The sequence below is a fragment of the Rhinopithecus bieti genome, unplaced genomic scaffold (genome assembly GCF_001698545.2).
Source record: "Rhinopithecus bieti isolate Rb0 unplaced genomic scaffold, ASM169854v2 scaffold_33647, whole genome shotgun sequence".
NCBI classification, from domain to species: Eukaryota; Metazoa; Chordata; class Mammalia; order Primates; family Cercopithecidae; genus Rhinopithecus; species Rhinopithecus bieti.
This window is the reverse complement of record NW_016814745.1, coordinates 1,294,027-1,301,660: the sequence shown is the minus strand read 5'-3', so window position 1 is coordinate 1,301,660 and position 7,634 is coordinate 1,294,027. Positions and strand designations below refer to the sequence as shown.

General features: G+C 41.2%; 1 pseudogene; it reads right to left on the bottom strand.

Moving 5' to 3' along the window:
• Positions 1-2,609: 2,609 nt before the first annotated feature.
• On the bottom strand, positions 2,610-2,995 carry LOC108515194 (40S ribosomal protein S25 pseudogene; annotated as a pseudogene).
• Positions 2,996-7,634: the final 4,639 nt, after the last annotated feature.

Genomic DNA, 7,634 nt, shown 5'->3' with positions numbered 1-7,634 from the left:
GGCAGGCCTGGTGGTGACAAAATCTCTCAGCATTTGCTTGTCTGTAAAGGATTTTATTTCTCCTTCACTTATGAAGCTTAGTTTGGCTGGATATGAAATTCTGGGCTGAAAATTCTTTTCTTTAAGAATGTTGAATATTTGTCCCCACTCTCTTCTGGCTTGTAGGGTTTCTGCTGAGAGATCCGCTGTTAGTCTGATGGGCTTCCCTTTGTGGGTAACTCGACCTTTCTCTCTGGCTGCCCTTAACACTTTTTCCTTCATTTCAACCTTGGTGAATCTGACAATTATGTGTCTTGGAGTTGTTCTTCTTGAGGAGTATCTTTGTGGTGTTCTCTGTATTTCCTGAATTTGAATGTTGACCTGCCTTGCTGTATTGGGGAAGTTCTCCTGGATAATATCCTGAAGAGTGTTTTCCAACTTGGCTCCATTCTCCCCATCACTTTCAGGTACACCAGTCAGACATAGATTTGGTCTTTTCACATAGTCCCATATTTCTTGGAGGCTTTGTTCATTTCTTTTTACTGTTTTTTTCTGTAACCTTGTCTTTTCACTTTATTTCATTAATTTGATCTTCAATCACTGATACCCTTTCTTCCACCTGATCGAATCGGCTATTGAATCTTGTGCATGCATCATGAAGTTCTCGTGCCATGCTTTTCAGCTTCATCAGGTCATTCAAGGTCTTCTCTATGCTGTTTATTCTAGTTAGCCATTTGTCTAATTGTTTTTCAAGGTTTTCAGATTCTTTGCAATGGGTTTGAACATCCTTCTTTAGCTTGGAGAAGTTTGTTATTACTGACCTTCTGAAGCCTACTTCTGTCAACTCGTCAAAGTCATTCTCCATCCAGCTTTGTTCCGTTGCTGATGAGGAGCTGCGATCCTTTGGAGGAGAACAGGTGCTCTGATTTTTAGAATTTTCAGCTTTTCTGCTCTGGCTTCTCCCCATCTTTGTCATTTTATCTACCTTTGGTCTTTGATGCTGGTGACCTACAGATGGGGTTTTGGTGTAGATGACGTTTTTGTTGATGTTGATGCTATTCCTTTCTGTTTGTTAGTTTTCCTTCTAACAGTCAGGTCCCTCAGCTGCAGGTCTGTTGGACTTTGCTGGAGTTCCACTTCAGACTCTGTGTGCCTCGGTATTACCAGTGGAGGCTGCAGAACAGCAAATATTGCAGAACAGCAAATATTGCTGCCTGATCCTTCCTCTGAAAGCTTCATCCCAAAGGGACAGTCACCTATATGAGGTGTCTGTCAGCCCCTACTGGGAGGTGTCTCCCAGTGAGGCAACACAGGGGTCAGGGACCCACTTGAGGAGGCAGTCTGTCTGTTCTCAGAGCTCAAACACCGTGCTGGGAGAACCACTGCTTTCTTCAGAGCTGTTAGACAGGGATGTTTAAGTCTGCAGAAGTTGTCTGCTGCCTTTTGTTCAGCTATGCCCTGCCCACAGAGGTGGAGTCTAGAGCCAGTAGGCCTGGTTGAGCTGTGGTGGGCTCCACCCAGTTCAAGCTTTCTGGCTGCTTTGTTTACCTACTGAAGCCACAGTAATGGCAGACACCCTTCCTCCAGCCAGGCTGCCACCTCACAGTTTGATCTCAGACTGCTGGGCTAGCAGTGAGCAAGGCTTCATGGGCAGGAGCCACTAAGCCAGGCAAGGGAGAGAATCACCTTCTCTGCCAGTTGCTGAGACCTTGGGAACAGCACGGTATTAGGGTGGGAGTGTCCTGTTTTTCCAGGTAGTCATCACAGCTTCCCTTGGCTAGGAAAGGGAAATCCCCTGACCCCTTGTGCTTCCCAGGTGAGGTGATGCCCCACCCTACTTTGGCTCGCCCTCTGTCCAACAGTGGACAGTGGGCTGCACCCACTGTCCAACCAGTCCCAATGAGATGAACCAGGTACCTCAGTTGGAAATGTGGAAATCACCCGTCTTCTGTGTCAATCACGCTGGGAGCTGCAGACTGGAGCTGTTCCTATTCGGCCATCTTGGAATGCCTCATAATACATTCATTTTTAAAAAACATACAGGGTATTAAAAATTTCAATTTGATTTTAGGTCAGTTTTAGTAAGTTTGTTCTTTTAGAAATTTGTTTCCTTTAATCTCAGGTGTTAATTTTTTGCCATAATACACTTCATACTATTTCAGTATTAGCCTTTTAATATTTGTAGGATCTATCCTTTCTTTCATTTGTAATAGTAACAGCTTATGTTTCCTTTCTTCTTGATCACCCTAACCAGGAGTTTACTGAGTCCATTAAGGTTTTCAAATACAACGTTTGGATGTGTTATTTTTGCATACTCTTTGTTTTCTGTTTTCTTGATTTCTGCTTTATATTTATGATTTCTCTCCTTTCACATATTTTGGGTTTAATTTGCTCTTTTTTTAGCTTCTTAACATAGAAACTTAAATAATTGATTTTAAATCTTTCTTCTTTCCTAATATAAGCAACAGACACTAAATATTTCCCTCTAGGCACTGCATTGCTGCATCCCATAAAATTTGATATAATATGTTTTTATTTCATTCAGTTTAAAAATATTTCTAATTTCCCTGTGATTTGTTTTTTTATTTAACAAAGTTTTGTTTTCCAAATGTACAGTCAGTTGGACCTGTTCATGCATCTTCACCAGCAACTGTGGCATCTCCACTTTTGGTATTTCTGGTGTAAATGACTTGAGGTCTGTGTTTTGAAACCAGTTTGATAAGTCCTTTACCAAGGAGCTCCTGAAGGGCTGCCCTGGCCAGGGAGCCTGAAATCGCCAATCTCTGAGAGACCACAGCTGGGGTTATAAACCTATAGCTGGAAACTTCCTTACAGTGTTTGTCATACAAAGCTTCCTTACAGTAGCATTGTCAAACAAGACTTGGTTATTGAGCTTGTCCCAAACTTTGCCTTTGGACCACTTCTTTTTGGCTTTGCCCCTGGATTTGTTCACTGGGTTTTTGTCTTTTTTGGCTAACTTCCCGGGGTCTTTCTTCTTGTTATCCTTGGATAGCATTGCGAAGCTTGCAGAGCAGTGGCAATCGCTGCAGCCTGACTGAGATGTCAGATGAAAAGCGATTTCTTTGATGCATAGGTTATTTGAAAATGTGTTGTTTAATTTTCAAATATTTGGGGGGCTATAATAGATATCTTTTTGTTATTGATTTCTAATTTAATTTCAATGTGGTTAGAAAACAATGTATATTCTGTGGTTGTTGAGTTTAGTGTTCTATTTTATTTTTTTATTTGTTCTAGTGTTTTAGAGACAGAGTCTTGCTCTGTCACTCAGGCTGGAGTGCAGTGGTGTGCTCAGCCTCCCAAATAGATGGGACTACAGGCATGTGCCACCATGCCCAGCTAATTTTTAAATAGAGATGGGGTCTGCTATGTTGCCCATGCTGGTCTCCAACTGCTGGCCTCAAGTGATCCTCCTACCTTGGCCTCTCAAAACTCTGGGATTATAGGCATGAGCCACCGCATCTGGCCTAGTGTTCTATAAACATCAATTAGGTTAAGGTGGTTGATAGCATTGTTGAGATATTCTATACCATTTTTGATTTTTAATAATCTCGTTGTTTTGTCAATTACTGAGAGGGGTGTTAACATCTGTTTAACTATGATTGTGGATTTATTTCTCCCTTTAGCTGTTTCAGTTTTTGCTTTATGCATGTTGAAGCTCTGTTATTAAACACACGTTTATAATTGCTATGCCTTTTGATGAAATGACCCTTTTGTCATTACAAAATATTGCTCTGTATTTTTGGTAGTCTGTCTTATCTTGAAATCTATTTTGACTGATATTAATCTAGCCATTCCATATTTCTTATGATTAGTGCTTGCATGATATTTCTTTTATAGTTTTTAAGTTTTAAACCTATATGTGTCTTTGTATTTAATGTATCTCTTGTAGATAACATATAGTTGAATCATAACTTTTATGTTGTCTAAACAATCTATTTCTTTTTATTATAGCATTTAGTCAATCTACATTTAAGATAATTATTGATATGGTTGGATTTAGTTCTCTCATTTTTATTTGTTTTCTATTTTTCTGATATGACTTGTTTCTTGGTTCCACTTTTCTTGCCTTTTTTTGGAATTAATATGGTTTAGTATTTCATTTTAATTCTTAGCTAGAGCTCTTTGCATATTTTTAGTGGTTACTCTTGGGATTAAAATACTTTTTTTTGATTCTTTTAGTTCTAGGGTACATGTGCAGAACGTGCAGGTTTGTTATAGGTATACATGTGACATGTTGGTTTGCTGCACCCATCAACCTGTCATCTACATTAGATATTTATCTTAATGCGATCCCTCCCTGATCTCCCCACCCCACTGCAGGCCCCGGTGTGTGATCCCCTTCCCCCCATGTCCATGTGTTCTCATTGTTCAACTCCCACTATAAGTGAGAACATGCGGTGTTTGGTTTTCTGTTCTTGAGTGAGCTTGCTGAGAATGATGGTTTCTAGCTTCATTCATGTCCCTGCAAAGGACATCCTTTTTTATGGCTGCATAGTATTCCATGGTATACATGTGCTACATTTTCTTTAGCCAGTCTATCACTGATGGGCATTTGGGTTGGTTCCAAGTCTTTGCTATTATGAACAGTGCCACAATAAACATATGTGTGCATGTGTCTTTGTAGTAGAATAATTTATAATCCTTTGGATATATACCCAGTAATGAGATTGCTGGGTCAAATGGTATTTCTAGTTCTAGATCCTTGAGGAATTGCCACACAGTCTTCCACAATGGTTGAACTAATTTACACTCCCACCAAAAGTGTAAAAAATTAGTATTTCTCCATATCCTCTCCAGCATCTGTTGTTTCCTCCTGCCTCTTCTCTAATGGACACCATTCTAACTGGCGCTGAGATTGGTATCTCATTAGTTGGTTTTGACTTGCATACCTCTCTAATGATCCAGTGATGATGAGGCTTTTTTTCATATGTTATGCTGCATAAATGTCCTTCTTTTGAGAAGTGTGCTTGTTCATTATCCTTTCGCCACTTTGGGGTGATGGGGTTGTTTTTTTCTTGTAAATTTGTTCTACAGTTCTCTTACAGATTCTGGAATCTCAGCCCTTTGTCAGCATGGACACGACTTCGCAAAAATTTTGCCTCCCATTCGTGTAGGTTTCACCTGTTCACTTTGATGATAGTTTCCCTCGGCTGTCAGAAGCTCTTTGGTTGATTAGCACTTTGTTTAATTAGATCCCATTTGTCAATTTTGGCTTTTGTTGCCATTGCTTTTGGTTTAGTCATGAACTCCTTGCCCATGCCTATGTCCTGAATGGTATTGTCTAGGTTTTCTTCTGGAGTTTTTATGGTTTTAGGTCTTATGTTTAAGTCTTTAATTCATCTTGAGCTAATTTTTGTATAAGGTGTAAGGAAAGGGTCCAGTTTCAGCTTTCTGCATATGGCTAGCCAGTTTTCCCAACACCCATTTATTAAATAGGGAATCCTTTTTATTGCCCTCTATATTGCTTGGGGAAATGCCCTCTATATTTTCTTAGTGATGTGTAGATTCTACTGAAAGAAAAATGAAAACCTGTTCACAGGCAATGTTGAAAGGATAACTTTCAACTTTTCAAAGGGTTGAAAATTTAAACAACTCTCCGTAGTTTCCCAAAAACACCCTCAAGCCTTTACTAATGAGGGTGAGGGCTGTGGCAGCCTTAAAGTTCAAGAGAAGGAAAATACATTAATTTTGAAGGTTTTCTCCTATCTCAGGTCTTCCTGAGGAAAATAACTTGAGGCCAGGTGTGGTGGCTCATACTTGTAATCCCAATACTTTGGGAGGCCAAGGCAGGAGGATCACTTGAGTCCAGGAGTTCAAGACCAGCCTGGGCAACATAAAGAGACCCCGTCTCCACAAAAAATAAAAACAAATAAGGCTCGGAGTGGTAGTGTGTGGCTGGAGTCCTAGCTACTTGGGAGGCTGAGGTAGGAGGATCACTTCAGCCTGGGAGTTTGAGGTTGCAGTGAGCTATGACTGTGCCGCTGCACTCCAGCCTGGGCAACAGAGTGAGGCCCTGTCTCAAAAAAAAAAAAAAAAAAAAGAAAAGAAAAGAAAAAAGAAAAGAAAAAAGAAAAGAATATGAAAGAATCACTTCACATATTTAGTGGAAGATCTGACCTGCCAGAGCTTTATTCGTCTTGACAATGAATCAGGTGATCTGGGTTCATGGCCACACTGCATACCATCTGCTCATAGCAGCACCCACGGGTTCTCATCCTCAGTCAGTAGCTTTCTCAGCTTTCTCATGGACCTAGGAACTCCTCAGTGCCTAGAGGCAGTGGAGCACATAGATAGCCTCGTGTGCTCTGGAAATGTCTGTGTTTCTTTGTAGTCTCTGCCAGTCCAATCCCAGGATGGAGGGTGGATGTGGGAACCTCAGTTTTTTAATTAGCCTTTAGGGCATAGTCTGCTCTCCACACACTTGTCAAAACAAAGGGATCTTTTTTCTTCAGGGAATGGCATTAAGAAGCAGGAATTGGAGTCGTATACTCTACTCGTCCTGTTTGAAATAGCTTTTATCTGCTGTTTCATCAGTGATCTTTGACAGCTGATCTGCAGTTCTGGCTTAACCATTTACTAGTTGCATAACCTCAGCAAACTCACATCCCAGCATAATGAATTCAGTTTACTCCTTTATAAACTGGAAGTGTTAATATTTTCCCTGACCTACCTCAGAGGCTTAAAGGGTTGCATGGAGTTGAAAACGCATTATCAAAATATAAAAATAAATTTTTACTATGAAGGCTTAGAAAAGTTTGTCTTAAGAAGAAGGGTAATTTTAAAAAAGAAGTCTTTGTTGCCTCCTGAGCGAGCACAGTTCTTGGGGTAGAAACGGAATATAGGACAATCTGGTACTAAGTCTGCTGAAGGCTGTGCTGCCACTGGCACATCTTCCCCTTCTCTCCTAACCTCGCTGCCCCAGGGGTGGAGACAGTCATGACACTGGGCAGACCAGCCCTCCTCTGTGCTGCTGGCCACCTATGCCGCACAGTCTTGTCAGAGAGCTGACAATCAGCTCCCTGCTGCTTTCTCATCTTTTAAAGTCCAATTAAACATCTCTGGCCACAGCGTGATAATTGTCTGGGCTCCACACAGTGGAATGTCACCTGAGGTGGCATTAGGAAACCAGAAAAGAAAGAAAAGCCCTTTTATCTTGGAAAGATCGTGTCCCAGTTCCTTAAAGTGTAGAATCGTTGTTCACACTGAGCAATTGCCCAGCTCAATTCCAAACGTCAAGATATCAAAGGGCATGCAGGAGATTTAACCGTGTCCACATGGACTCATGTGCCCAAGAAGCAATCTGGTAGCTTAAGAAGTAGCAAAGGCATAACGTATGTTTGAGAAACAGTGAGTCTGAGTGGAAAGTTCCAGTAGGGAGGGATGCTGGAAGGCTAGGTTAGGGCCAGATTGCAGAGGACCTTGATGCCAGGGGTAAAAAGGTGAACTCTGCTTCAGCAGGATAATCAGGAGTCTTACATGGGATTGTAGGGCCTGGTATCTGGTGGAAGGCAAGAAGATTCTGCTACCTTGTAGATTGCCCTCTTATAACATCTTGCCATTAAATGTTTCCTGAGGTTTATCCAGCCCAACTAATCACTGTGCATCAGCACATTGTCTGCTTGATGCAGTGGTGG